Below are 13287 nucleotides of genomic sequence, written 5' to 3'. Positions count from 1 at the left end.
CGTGGAGACGCGTCCCAATTTCCATGCCAAGACTCGAGGAGAATCCCGAGGTGTCCCTCGCACCTAGGCAGGAGTCCTGTCGTCGCTGAACAAACACGTGTCTGGAAGGGCCCTCCCCGTCGTAGCTCGAGAATATACATAAGGTTCCGGCCGCAACTCGAGAAAAACCATGAGACTTCCCCCTCGCCGCGAGCTGAGGGCCCATTCCCCTGCACTGCGTGCAGAGCAATTCCGTCTTCCACATCAAACGTGAAAGGAGCCTTGATTTACTTGATGGCACTCCAGAGAAAACCCTAGATCACTGTCTCAAGCCTAGAGGGATCCTGAGGTCACTGGAGCAACACAAAAGGGCTCCGTGGACCCCAAATCAACTCGAGGTGATAGCTTAGTCCCTGGCTTCGACTCAGGAGGAATACCAACTTTCCACAAGCACCTCAAGAGGAGGCTTCTATCAGCTACAGGTATGTGAGAGGGACCCTGAGTTTGTGGCCTCAAGTGGAATGGACACCGAGATGCTCTGACTCGAAGTCAGGCCGGATATCCCTGCAGTGAATTGAATGCAGGCTCGTCTTGCATCTCCCAAGACGAAGGGATGTCTGAATCCCCTGTGGAGACCACAGAGAAAGACCTAGTTCTCCGCCTCATCGCGACCGGAGGCCTCACATCCTTTGAAAACTCGAGAGGTCCGCGGAGATCAATGCTTCCAAAGGAGACAATTCCTGACTCCTCTTTAAAATGGATAGGAGTCCCACGATCCCTGGGGCACGTGGAAAGGGACCCTGGGTCACCCCCCTCACGTGGAGACGCGTCCCAATTGCCATGCCAAGACTCGAGGAGAATCCCGAGGTGTCCCTCGCACCTAGGCAGGAGTCCTGACGTCGCTGAACAAACACGTGTCTGGAAGGGCCCTCCCCGTCGTAACTCGAGAATATACCCCAGGTTCCGGCCGCAACTCGAGAAAAACCATGAGACTTCCCCCTCGTCGTGAGATTAGACCCGATTCCCCTGCACTGCGTGCAGAGCAATTCCGTGTTCCACATCAAACGTGAAATGAGCCTTGATTTCCTTGATGGCACTCCAGAGAAAACCCAAGATCATTGTCTCAAGTCTAGAGGGATCCTGAGGTCACTGGAGCAACACGAAAGGGCTCCGTGGACCGCAAATCAACTCGAGATGAGAGCTTAGTCCCTGGCTTCGACTCAAGAGGAATACCAACTTTCCACAAGCACCTCAAGAGGAGGCTTTTCTCAGCTACAGGTAGGTGAGAGGGACCCTGAGTTTGTGGCCTCAAGTCGAATGGACACCGAGATGCTCTGACTCGAAGTAAGGCCGGATATCCCTGCAGTGAATTGAATGCAGGCTCCTCTTGCATCTCCCAAGACGAAGGGATGTCTGAATCCCCTGTGGAGACCACAGAGAAAGACCTAGTCCTCCGCCTCATCGCGACCGGAGGCCTCACATCCTTTGAAAACTCGAGAGGTCCACGGAGATCAATGCTTCCAAAGGAGACGATGCCTGACTCCTCTTGAAAACGGATAGGAGTCCCAGGATCCCTGTGGCACGTGGAAAGGGACCCTTGGGCTCCCGCCTCACGTGAAGACGCGTCCCAATTGCCAGGCCAAGACTCGAGGAGAATCCCGAGGTGTCCCTCGCACCTAGGCAGGAGTCCTGACGTTGCTGAACAAACACGTGTCTGGAAGGGCCCTCCCCGTCGTAACTCGAGAATACACCCCAGGTTCCGGCCGCAACTCGAGAAAAACCATGAGACTTCGCCCTCGCCGCGAGATGAGGCCCGATTCCCCTGCACTGCGTGCAGAGCAATTCGGTGTTCCACATCAAACGTGAAAGGAGCCTTGATTTACTTGATGGCACTCCAGAGAAAACCCAAGATCACTGTCTCAAGTCTAGAGGGATCCTGAGGTCACTGGAGCAACACGAAAGGGCTCTGTGGACCCCAAATCAACTCGAGTTGAGAGCTTAGTCCCTGGCTTCGACTCAAGAGGAATACCAACTTTCCACAAGCACATCAAGAGGAGGCTTCTCTCAGCTACAGGTATGTGAGAGGGACCCTGAGTGTGTGGCCTCAAGTGGAGTGGACACCGAGATGCTCTGACTCGAAGTAAGGCCGGATATCCCTGCAGTGAATTGAATGCAGTCTCGACTTGCATCTCCCAAGAGGAAGGGTTGTCTGAATCCACTGTGGAGACGACAGAGAAAGACCTAGATCTCCCCCTCATCGCGACCGGAGGCCTCACATCCTTTGAAAACTCGAGAGGTCCACGGAGATCAATGCTTCCAAAGGAGACGATGCGTGACTCTTCTTGAAAATGGATAGGAGTCCCAGGATCACTGTGGCACGTCGAAAGGGACCCTGTGTCTCCCGCCTCACGTGGAGACGCGTCCCAATTTCCATGCCAAGACTCGAGGAGAATCCCGAGGTGTCCCTCGCACCTAGGCAGGAGTCCTGACGTCGCTGAACAAACATGTGTCTGGAAGGGCCCTCCCCGTCGTAGCTCGAGAATATACATCAGGTTCCGGCCGCAACTCGAGAAAAACCATGAGACTTCCCCCTCGCCGCGAGCTGAGGGCCCATTCCCCTGCACTGCGTGCAGAGCAATTCCGTCTTCCACATCAAACGTGAAAGGAGCCTTGATTTACTTGATGGCACTACAGAGAAAACCCTAGATCACTGTCTCAAGCCTAGAGGGATCCTGAGGACACTGGAACAACACGAAAGGGCTCCGTGGACCCCAAATCAACTCGAGATGAGAGATTTGTCCCTGGCTTCGACTCAACAGGAATACCAACTTTCCACAAGCACCTCAAGAGGAGGCTTCTCTCAGCGACAGGTGTGTGAGTGGGACCCTTAGTTTTTTGCCTCAAGCGGAATGGACACCGAGATGCTCTGACTCGAAGTAAGGCCGGATATCCCTGCAGTGAATTGAGTACAGGCTCGTCTTGCATCTCCCAAGAAGAAGGGATGTCTGAATCCCCTGTGGAGACCACAGAGAAAGACCTAGCTCTCCGCCTCATCGCGACCGGAGGCCTCACATCCTTTGAAAACTCGAGAGGTCCGCGGAGATCAATGCTTCCAAAGGAGACGATGCCTGACTCCTCTTGAAAATGGATAGGAGTCCTAGGATCCCTGTGGCACGTGGAAAGGGACCCTGGGTCTCCCGCCTCACGTGGAGACGCGTCCCAATTGCCATGCCAAGACTCGAGGAGAATCCCGAGGTGTCCCTCGCACCTAGGCAGGAGTCCTGACGTCGCTGAACAAACACCTGTCTGGAAGGGCCCTCTCCGTCGTAACTCGAGAATATGCCCCAGGTTCCAGCGGCAACTCGAGAAAAACCATGAGACTTCCCACTCACAGCGAGATGAGGCCCGATTCCCCTGCACTGCGTGCAGAGCAATTCCGTGTTCCACATCAAACATGAAAGGAGACTTGATTTCCTTGATGGCACTCCAGAGAAAACCCAAGATCACTGTCTCAAGTCTAGAGGGATCCTGAGGTCACTGGAGCGACACGAAAGGGCTCCGTGGACCCCAAATCAACTCGAGATGAGAGCTTAGTCCCTGGCTTCGACTCAAGAGGAATACCAACTTTCCACAAGCACATCAAGAGGAGGCATCTCTCAGCTACAGGTATGTGAGAGGGACCCTGAGTGTGTGGCCTCAAGTGGAATGGACACCGAGATGCTCAGACTCGAAGTAAGGCCGGATATCCCTGCAGTGAATTGAATGCAGTCTCGACTTGCATCTCCCAAGAGGAAGGGTTGTCTGAATCCACTGTGGAGACCACAGAGAAAGACCTAGATCTCCCCCTCATCGCGACCGGAGGCCTCACATCCTTTGAAAACTCGAGAGGTCCACGGAGATCAATGCTTCCAAAGGAGACGATGCGTGACTCTTCTTGAAAATGGATAGGAGTCCCAGGATCACTGTGGCACGTCGAAAGGGACCCTGTGTCTCCCGCCTCACGTGGAGACGCGTCCCAATTTCCATGCCAAGACTCGAGGAGAATCCCGAGGTGTCCCTCGCACCTAGGCAGGAGTCCTGACGTCGCTGAACAAACACGTGTCTGGAAGGGCCCTCCCCGTCGTAGCTCGAGAATATACATAAGGTTCCGCCGCAACTCGAGAAAAACCATGAGACTTGCCCCTCGCCGCGAGCTGAGGGCCCATTCCCCTGCACTGCGTGCAGAGCAATTCCGTCTTCCACATCAAACGTGAAAGGAGACTTGATTTACTTGATGGCACTCCAGAGAAAACCCTAGATCACTGTCTCAAGCCTAGAGGGATCCTGAGGTCACTGGAGCAACACAAAAGGGCTCCGTGGACCCCAAATCAACTCGAGATGAGAGCTTAGTCCCTGGCTTCGACTCAAGAGGAATACCAACTTTCCACAAGCACCTCAAGAGGAGGCTTCTCTCAGATACAGGTATGTGAGACGGACCCTGAGTTTGTGGCCTCAAATGGAATGGACACCGAGATGCTCTGATTCGAAGTAAGGCCGGATATCCCTGCAGTGAATTGAATGCAGGCTCGTCTTGCATCTCCCAAGACGAAGGGATGTCTGAATCCCCTGTGGAGACCGCAGAGAAAGACCGAGTTCTCCGCCTCATCGCGACCGGAGGCCTCACATTCTTTGAAAACTCGAGAGGTCCGCGGAGATCAATGCTTCCAAAGGAGACGATGCCTGACTCCTCTTGAAAATGGATAGGAGTCCCAGGAGGCCTGTGGCACGTGGAAAGGGACCCTGGGTCTCCCGCCTCACGTGGAGACGCGTCCCAATTGCCATGCCAAGTCTCGAGGAGAATCCCGAGGTGTCCCTCGCACCTAGGCAGGAGTCCTGACGTCGCTGAACAAACACGTGTCTGGAAGGGCCCTCCCCGTCGTAGCTCGAGAATATACATCAGGTTCCGGCCGCAACTCGAGAAAAACCATGAGACTTCCCCCTCGCCGCGAGCTGAGGGCCCATTCCCCTGCACTGCGTGCAGAGCAATTCCGTCTTCCACATCAAACGTGAAAGGAGCCTTGATTTACTTGATGGCACTCCAGAGAAAACCCTAGATCACTGTCTCAAGCCTAGAGGGATCCTGAGGTCACTGGAACAACACGAAAGGGCTCTGTGGACCCCAAATCAACTCGAGATGAGAGATTTGTCCCTGGCTTCGACTCAAGAGGAATACCAACTTTCCACAAGCACCTCAAGAGGAGGCTTCTCTCAGCTACAGGTGTGTGAGTGGGACCCTTAGTTTTTTGCCTCAAGCGGAATGGACACCGAGATGCTCTGACTCGAAGTAAGGCCGGATATCCCTGCAGTGAATTGAGTGCAGGCTCGTCTTGCATCTCCCAAGAAGAAGGGATGTCTGAATCCCCTGTGGAGACCACAGAGAAAGACCTAGCTCTCCGCCTCATCGCGACCGGAGGCCTCACATCCTTTGAAAACTCGAGAGGTCCGCGGAGATCAATGCTTCCAAAGGAGACGATGCCTGACACCTCTTGAAAATGGATAGGAGTCCTAGGATCCCTGTGGCAGGTGGAAAGGGACCCTGGGTCTCCCGCCTCACGTGGAGACGCGTCCCAATTTCCATGCCAAGACTCGAGGAGAATCCCGAGGTGTCCCTCGCACCTAGGCAGGAGTCCTGACGTCGCTGAACAAACACGTGTCTGGAAGGGCCCTCCCCGTCGTAGCTCGAGAATATACATAAGGTTCCGCCGCAACTCGAGAAAAACCATGAGACTTGCCCCTCGCCGCGAGCTGAGGGCCCATTCCCCTGCACTGCGTGCAGAGCAATTCCGTCTTCCACATCAAACGTGAAAGGAGACTTGATTTACTTGATGGCACTCCAGAGAAAACCCTAGATCACTGTCTCAAGCCTAGAGGGATCCTGAGGTCACTGGAGCAACACAAAAGGGCTCCGTGGACCCCAAATCAACTCGAGATGAGAGCTTAGTCCCTGGCTTCGACTCAAGAGGAATACCAACTTTCCACAAGCACCTCAAGAGGAGGCTTCTCTCAGATACAGGTATGTGAGACGGACCCTGAGTTTGTGGCCTCAAATGGAATGGACACCGAGATGCTCTGATTCGAAGTAAGGCCGGATATCCCTGCAGTGAATTGAATGCAGGCTCGTCTTGCATCTCCCAAGACGAAGGGATGTCTGAATCCCCTGTGGAGACCACAGAGAAAGACCTAGTTCTCCGCCTCATCGCGACCGGAGGCCTCACATCCTTTGAAAACTCGAGAGGTCCGCGGAGATCAATGCTTCCAAAGGAGACAATTCCTGACTCCTCTTTAAAATGGATAGGAGTCCCACGATCCCTGGGGCACGTGGAAAGGGACCCTGGGTCACCCCCCTCACGTGGAGACGCGTCCCAATTGCCATGCCAAGACTCGAGGAGAATCCCGAGGTGTCCCTCGCACCTAGGCAGGAGTCCTGACGTCGCTGAACAAACAAGTGTCTGGAAGGGCCCTCCCCGTCGTAACTCGAGAATATACCCCAGGTTCCGGCCGCAACTCGAGAAAAACCATGAGACTTCCCCCTCGTCGTGAGATTAGACCCGATTCCCCTGCACTGCGTGCAGAGCAATTCCGTGTTCCACATCAAACGTGAAATGAGCCTTGATTTCCTTGATGGCACTCCAGAGAAAACCCAAGATCATTGTCTCAAGTCTAGAGGGATCCTGAGGTCACTGGAGCAACACGAAAGGGCTCCGTGGACCGCAAATCAACTCGAGATGAGAGCTTAGTCCCTGGCTTCGACTCAAGAGGAATACCAACTTTCCACAAGCACCTCAAGAGGAGGCTTTTCTCAGCTACAGGTAGGTGAGAGGGACCCTGAGTTTGTGGCCTCAAGTCGAATGGACACCGAGATGCTCTGACTCGAAGTAAGGCCGGATATCCCTGCAGTGAATTGAATGCAGGCTCCTCTTGCATCTCCCAAGACGAAGGGATGTCTGAATCCCCTGTGGAGACCACAGAGAAAGACCTAGTCCTCCGCCTCATCGCGACCGGAGGCCTCACATCCTTTGAAAACTCGAGAGGTCCACGGAGATCAATGCTTCCAAAGGAGACGATGCCTGACTCCTCTTGAAAACGGATAGGAGTCCCAGGATCCCTGTGGCACGTGGAAAGGGACCCTTGGGCTCCCGCCTCACGTGAAGACGCGTCCCAATTGCCAGGCCAAGACTCGAGGAGAATCCCGAGGTGTCCCTCGCACCTAGGCAGGAGTCCTGACGTCGCTGAACAAACACGTGTCTGGAAGGGCCCTCCCCGTCGTAACTCGAGAATACACCCCAGGTTCCGGCCGCAACTCGAGAAAAACTATGAGACTTCGCCCTCGCCGCGAGATGAGGCCCGATTCCCCTGCACTGCGTGCACAGCAATTCGGTGTTCCACATCAAACGTGAAAGGAGCCTTGATTTACTTGATGGCACTCCAGAGAAAACCCAAGATCACTGTCTCAAGTCTAGAGGGATCCTGAGGTCACTGGAGCAACACGAAAGGGCTCTGTGGACCCCAAATCAACTCGAGTTGAGAGCTTAGTCCCTGGCTTCGACTCAAGAGGAATACCAACTTTCCACAAGCACATCAAGAGGAGGCTTCTCTCAGCTACAGGTATGTGAGAGGGACCCTGAGTGTGTGGCCTCAAGTGGAGTGGACACCGAGATGCTCTGACTCGAAGTAAGGCCGGATATCCCTGCAGTGAATTGAATGCAGTCTCGACTTGCATCTCCCAAGAGGAAGGGTTGTCTGAATCCACTGTGGAGACGACAGAGAAAGACCTAGATCTCCCCCTCATCGCGACCGGAGGCCTCACATCCTTTGAAAACTCGAGAGGTCCACGGAGATCAATGCTTCCAAAGGAGACGATGCGTGACTCTTCTTGAAAATGGATAGGAGTCCCAGGATCACTGTGGCACGTCGAAAGGGACCCTGTGTCTCCCGCCTCACGTGGAGACGCGTCCCAATTTCCATGCCAAGACTCGAGGAGAATCCCGAGGTGTCCCTCGCACCTAGGCAGGAGTCCTGACGTCGCTGAACAAACACGTGTCTGGAAGGGCCCTCCCCGTCGTAGCTCGAGAATATACATCAGGTTCCGGCCGCAACTCGAGAAAAACCATGAGACTTCCCCCTCGCCGCGAGCTGAGGGCCCATTCCCCTGCACTGCGTGCAGAGCAATTCCGTCTTCCACATCAAACGTGAAAGGAGCCTTGATTTACTTGATGGCACTCCAGAGAAAACCCTAGATCACTGTCTCAAGCCTAGAGGGATCCTGAGGACACTGGAACAACACGAAAGGGCTCCGTGGACCCCAAATCAACTCGAGATGAGAGATTTGTCCCTGGCTTCGACTCAACAGGAATACCAAATTTCCACAAGCACCTCAAGAGGAGGCTTCTCTCAGCTACAGGTGTGTGAGAGGGACCCTTAGTTTTTTGCCTCAAGCGGAATGGACACCGAGATGCTCTGACTCGAAGTAAGGCCGGATATCCCTGCAGTGAATTGAGTGCAGGCTCGTCTTGCATCTCCCAAGAAGAAGGGATGTCTGAATCCCCTGTGGAGACCACAGAGAAAGACCTAGCTCTCCGCCTCATCGCGACCGGAGGCCTCACATCCTTTGAAAACTCGAGAGGTCCGCGGAGATCAATGCTTCCCAAGGAGACGATGCCTGTCTCCTCTTGAAAATGGATAGGAGTCCTAGGATCCCTGTGGCACGTGGAAAGGGACCCTGGGTCTCCCGCCTCACGTGGAGACGCGTCCCAATTGCCATGCCAAGACTCGAGGAGAATCCCGAGGTGTCCCTCGCACCTAGGCAGGAGTCCTGACGTCGCTGAACAAACACGTGTCTGGAAGGGCCCTCTCCGTCGTAACTCGAGAATATGCCCCAGGTTCCAGCGGCAACTCGAGAAAAACCATGAGACTTCCCACTCACAGCGAGATGAGGCCCGATTCCCCTGCACTGCGTGCAGAGCAATTCCGTGTTCCACATCAAACATGAAAGGAGACTTGATTTCCTTGATGGCACTCCAGAGAAAACCCAAGATCACTGTCTCAAGTCTAGAGGGATCCTGAGGTCACTGGAGCAACACGAAAGGGCTCCGTGGACACCAAATCAACTCGAGATGAGAACTTAGTCCCTGGCTTCGACTCAAGAGGAATACCAACTTTCCACAAGCACATCAAGAGGAGGCTTCTCTCAGCTACAGGTATGTGAGAGGTACCCTGAGTGTGTGGCCTCAAGTGGAATGGACACCGAGATGCTCTGACTCGAAGTAAGGCCGGATATCCCTGCAGTGAGTTGAATGCAGTCTCGACTTGCTTCTCCCAAGAGGAAGGGTTGTCTGAATAAAATGTGGAGACCACAGAGAAAGATCTAGATCTCCCCTTCATTGCGACCGGAGGCCTCACATCCTTTGAAAACTCGAGAGGTCCACGGAGATCAATGCTTCCAAAGGAGACGATGCGTGACTCTTCTTGAAAATGGATAGGAGTCCCAGGATCACTGTGGCACGTCGAAAGGGACCCTGTGTCTCCCGCCTCACGTGGAGACGCGTCCCAATTGCCATGCCAAGACTCGAGGAGAATCCCGAGGTGTCCCTCGCACCTAGGCAGGAGTCCTGACGTCGCTGAACAAACACGTGTCTGGAAGGGCCCTCCCCGTCGTAGCTCGAGAATATACATAAGGTTCCGGCCGCAACTCGAGAAAAACCATGAGACTTCCCCCTCGCCGCGAGCTGAGGGCCCATTCCCCTGCACTGCGTGCAGAGCAATTCCGTCTTCCACATCAAACGTGAAAGGAGCCTTGATTTACTTGATGGCACTCCAGAGAAAACCCTAGATCACTGTCTCAAGCCTAGAGGGATCCTGAGGTCACTGGAGCAACACAAAAGGGCTCCGTGGACCCCAAATCAACTCGAGGTGATAGCTTAGTCCCTGGCTTCGACTCACGAAGAATACCAACTTTCCACAAGCACCTCAAGAGGAGGCTTCTATCAGCTACAGGTATGTGAGAGGGACCCTGAGTTTGTGGCCTCAAGTGGAATGGACACCGAGATGTTCTGACTCGAAGTCAGGCCGGATATCCCTGCAGTGAATTGAATGCAGGCTCGTCTTGCATCTCCCAAGACGAAGGGATGTCTGAATCCCCTGTGGAGACCACAGAGAAAGACCTAGTTCTCCGCCTCATCGCGACCGGAGGCCTCACATCCTTTGAAAACTCGAGAGGTCCGCGGAGATCAATGCTTCCAAAGGAGACAATGCCTGACTTCTCTTTAAAATGGATAGGAGTCCCACGATCCCTGTGGCACGTGGAAAGGGACCCTGGGTCACCCCCGTCACGTGGAGACGCGTCCCAATTGCCATGCCAAGACTCGAGGAGAATCCCGAGGTGTCCTTGGCACCTAGGCAGGAGTCCTGACTTCGCTGAACAAACACGTGTCTGGAAGGGCCCTCCCCGTCGTAACTCGAGAATATACCCCAGGTTCTGGCCGCAACTCGAGAAAAACCATGAGACTTCCCCCTCGTCGCGAGATGAGGCCCAATTCCCCTGCACTGCGTGCAGAGCAATTCCGTGTTCCACATCAAACGTGAAAGGAGCCTTGATTTCCTTGATGGCACTCCAGAGAAAACCCAAGATCACTGTCTCAAGTCTAGAGGGATCCTGAGGTCACTGGAGCAACAAGAAAGGGCTCCGTGGACCCCAAATCAACTCGAGATGAGAGCTTAGTCCCTGGCTTCGACTCAAGAGGAATACCAACTTTCCACAAGCACCTCAAGAGGAGGCTTCTCTCAGCCACATGTATGTGAGAGGTACCCTGAGTTTGCGGCCTCAAGTGGAATGGACACCGAGATGCTCTGACTCGAAATAAGGCCGGATATCCCTGCAGTGAATTGAAAGCAGGCTCATCTTGCATCTCCCAAGACGAAGGGATGTCTGAATCCCCTGTGCAGAACACAGAGAAAGACCTAGTCCTCCGCCTCAAGCGACCGGAGGCCTCACATCCTTTGAAAACTCGAGAGGTCCGCGGAGATCAATGCTTCCAAAGGAGACGATGCCTGACTCCTCTTGAAAATGGATAGGAGTCCCAGGATCACTGTGGCACGTGGAAAGGGACCCTGGGTCTCCCGCCTCACGTGGAGACGCGTCCCAATTGCCATGCCAAGACTCGAAGAAAATCCCGAGGTGTCCCTCACACCTAGGCACAGTCCTGAGGTCGCTGAACAAACACGTGTCTGGAAGGGCCCTCCCCGTCGTAACTCGACAATATACCCCAGGTTCCGGCCGCAACTCGAGAAAAACCATGAGACTTCCCCCTCGCCGCGAGATGAGGCCCGATTCCCCTGCACCGCGTGCAGAGAAATTCCGTATTCCACATCAAAAATGAAAGGAGCCTTGATTTCCTTAATGGCACTCCAGAGAAAACCCAAGATTACTGTCTCAAGTCTAGAGGGATCCTGAGGTCACTGTAGCAACACGAAAGGGATCCGTGGACCCCAAATCAACTCGAGATGAGAGCTTAGTCCCTGGCTTCGACTCAAGAGGAATACCAACTTTCCAGAAGCACCTCAAGAGGAGGCTTCTCTCAGCTACAGGTATGTCAGAGGGACCCTGAGTTTGTGGCCTCAAGTGGAATGGACACCGAGATGCTCTGACTCGAAGTAAGGCCGGATATCCCTGCAGTGAATTGAATGCAGGCTCGTCTTGCATCTCCCAAGACGAAGGGATGTCTGAATCCCCTGTGGAGCCCACAGAGAAAGACCTAGTCCTCCGCCTCAACGCGACCGGAGGCCTCACATCCTTTGAAAACTCGAGAGGTCCGCGGAGATCAATACTTCCGAAGGAGACGATGCCTGACTCCTCTTGAAAATGGATAGGAGTCCCAGGATCCCTGTGGCACGTGGAAAGGGACCCTGGGTCTCCCGCCTCACGTGGAGACGCGTCCCAATTGCCATGCCAAGACTCGAGGAGAATCCCGAGGTGTCCCTCACACCTAGGCAGGAGTCCTGATGTCGCTGAACAAACACGTGTCTAGAAGGGCCCTCCCCGTCGTTACTCGAGATTATACCCCAGGTTCCGGCCGCAACTCGAGAAAAACCATGAGATTTCACCCTCGCCGTGAGTTGAGGCCCGATTCCCCTGAACTGCATGCAGAGCAATTCCGTGTTCCACATCAAACGTGAAAGGCACCTTGATTTCGTTGATGGCACTCCAGAGAAAACCCAAGATCACTGTCTCAAGTCTAGACGGATCCTGAGGTCACTGGAGCAACACGAAAGGGCTCCGTGGACCCCAAATCAACTCAAGATGAGAGCTTAGTCCCTGGCTTCAAATCGAGAGGAATACCAGCTTTCCACAAGAACCTCAAGAGGAGGCTTCTCTCAGCTAATGGTATGTGAGAGGGACCCTGAGTTTGTCGCCTCAAGTGGAATGTCCACCGAGATGCTCTGACTCAAAGTAAGGCCAGATATCCCTGCAGTGAATTGAATGCAGGCTCGTCTTGCATCTCCCAAGACGAAGGGATGTCTGAATCCCCTGTGCAGAACACAGAGAAAGACCTAGTCCTCCGCCTCAACGCGACCGGAGGCCTCACATCCTTTGAAAACTCGAGAGGTCCGCGGAGATCAATGCTTCCAAAGGAGACGATGCCTGACTCCTCTTGAAAATGGATAGGAGTCCCAGGATCCCTGTGGCACGTGGAAAGGGAACCTGGGTCTCCGGCCTCACGTGGAGACGCGTCCCAATTGCCATGCCAAAACTCGAGGAGAATCCCGAGGTGTCCCTCGCACCTAGGCAGGAGTCCTGACGTCGCTGAACAAACCCGTGTCTGGAAGGGCCCTCCCCGTCGTAACGCGAGAATATACCCCAGGTTCCGGCCGCAACTCGAGAAAAACCAAGAGACTTCCCCCTCGCCCAGAGATGAGGCCCGATTCCCCTGCACTGCGTGCCGAGCAATTCCGTGTTCCACATCAAACGTGAAACGAGCCTTGATTTCCTTGATTGTACTCCAGAGAAAACCCAAGATCACTGTCTCAAGACTAGAGGGATCCTGAGGTCACTGGAGCAACAGGAAAGGGCTCCGTGGACCCCAAATCAACTCGAGATGAGAGCTTAGTCCCTGGCTTCGACTCAAGAGGAATACCAACTTTCCACAAGCACCTCAAGAGAAGGCTTCTCTCAGCTACAGGTATGTGAGAGGGACCCTGAGTTTGTGGCCTCAAGTGGAATGGACACCGAGATTCTCTGACTCGAAGTAAGGCCGGATATCCCTGCAGTGAATT

This window comes from Dama dama, chromosome 20 (genome assembly GCF_033118175.1).
Source record: "Dama dama isolate Ldn47 chromosome 20, ASM3311817v1, whole genome shotgun sequence".
Taxonomy (NCBI): Eukaryota; Metazoa; Chordata; class Mammalia; order Artiodactyla; family Cervidae; genus Dama; species Dama dama.
This window is presented reverse-complemented; position numbering follows the sequence as displayed.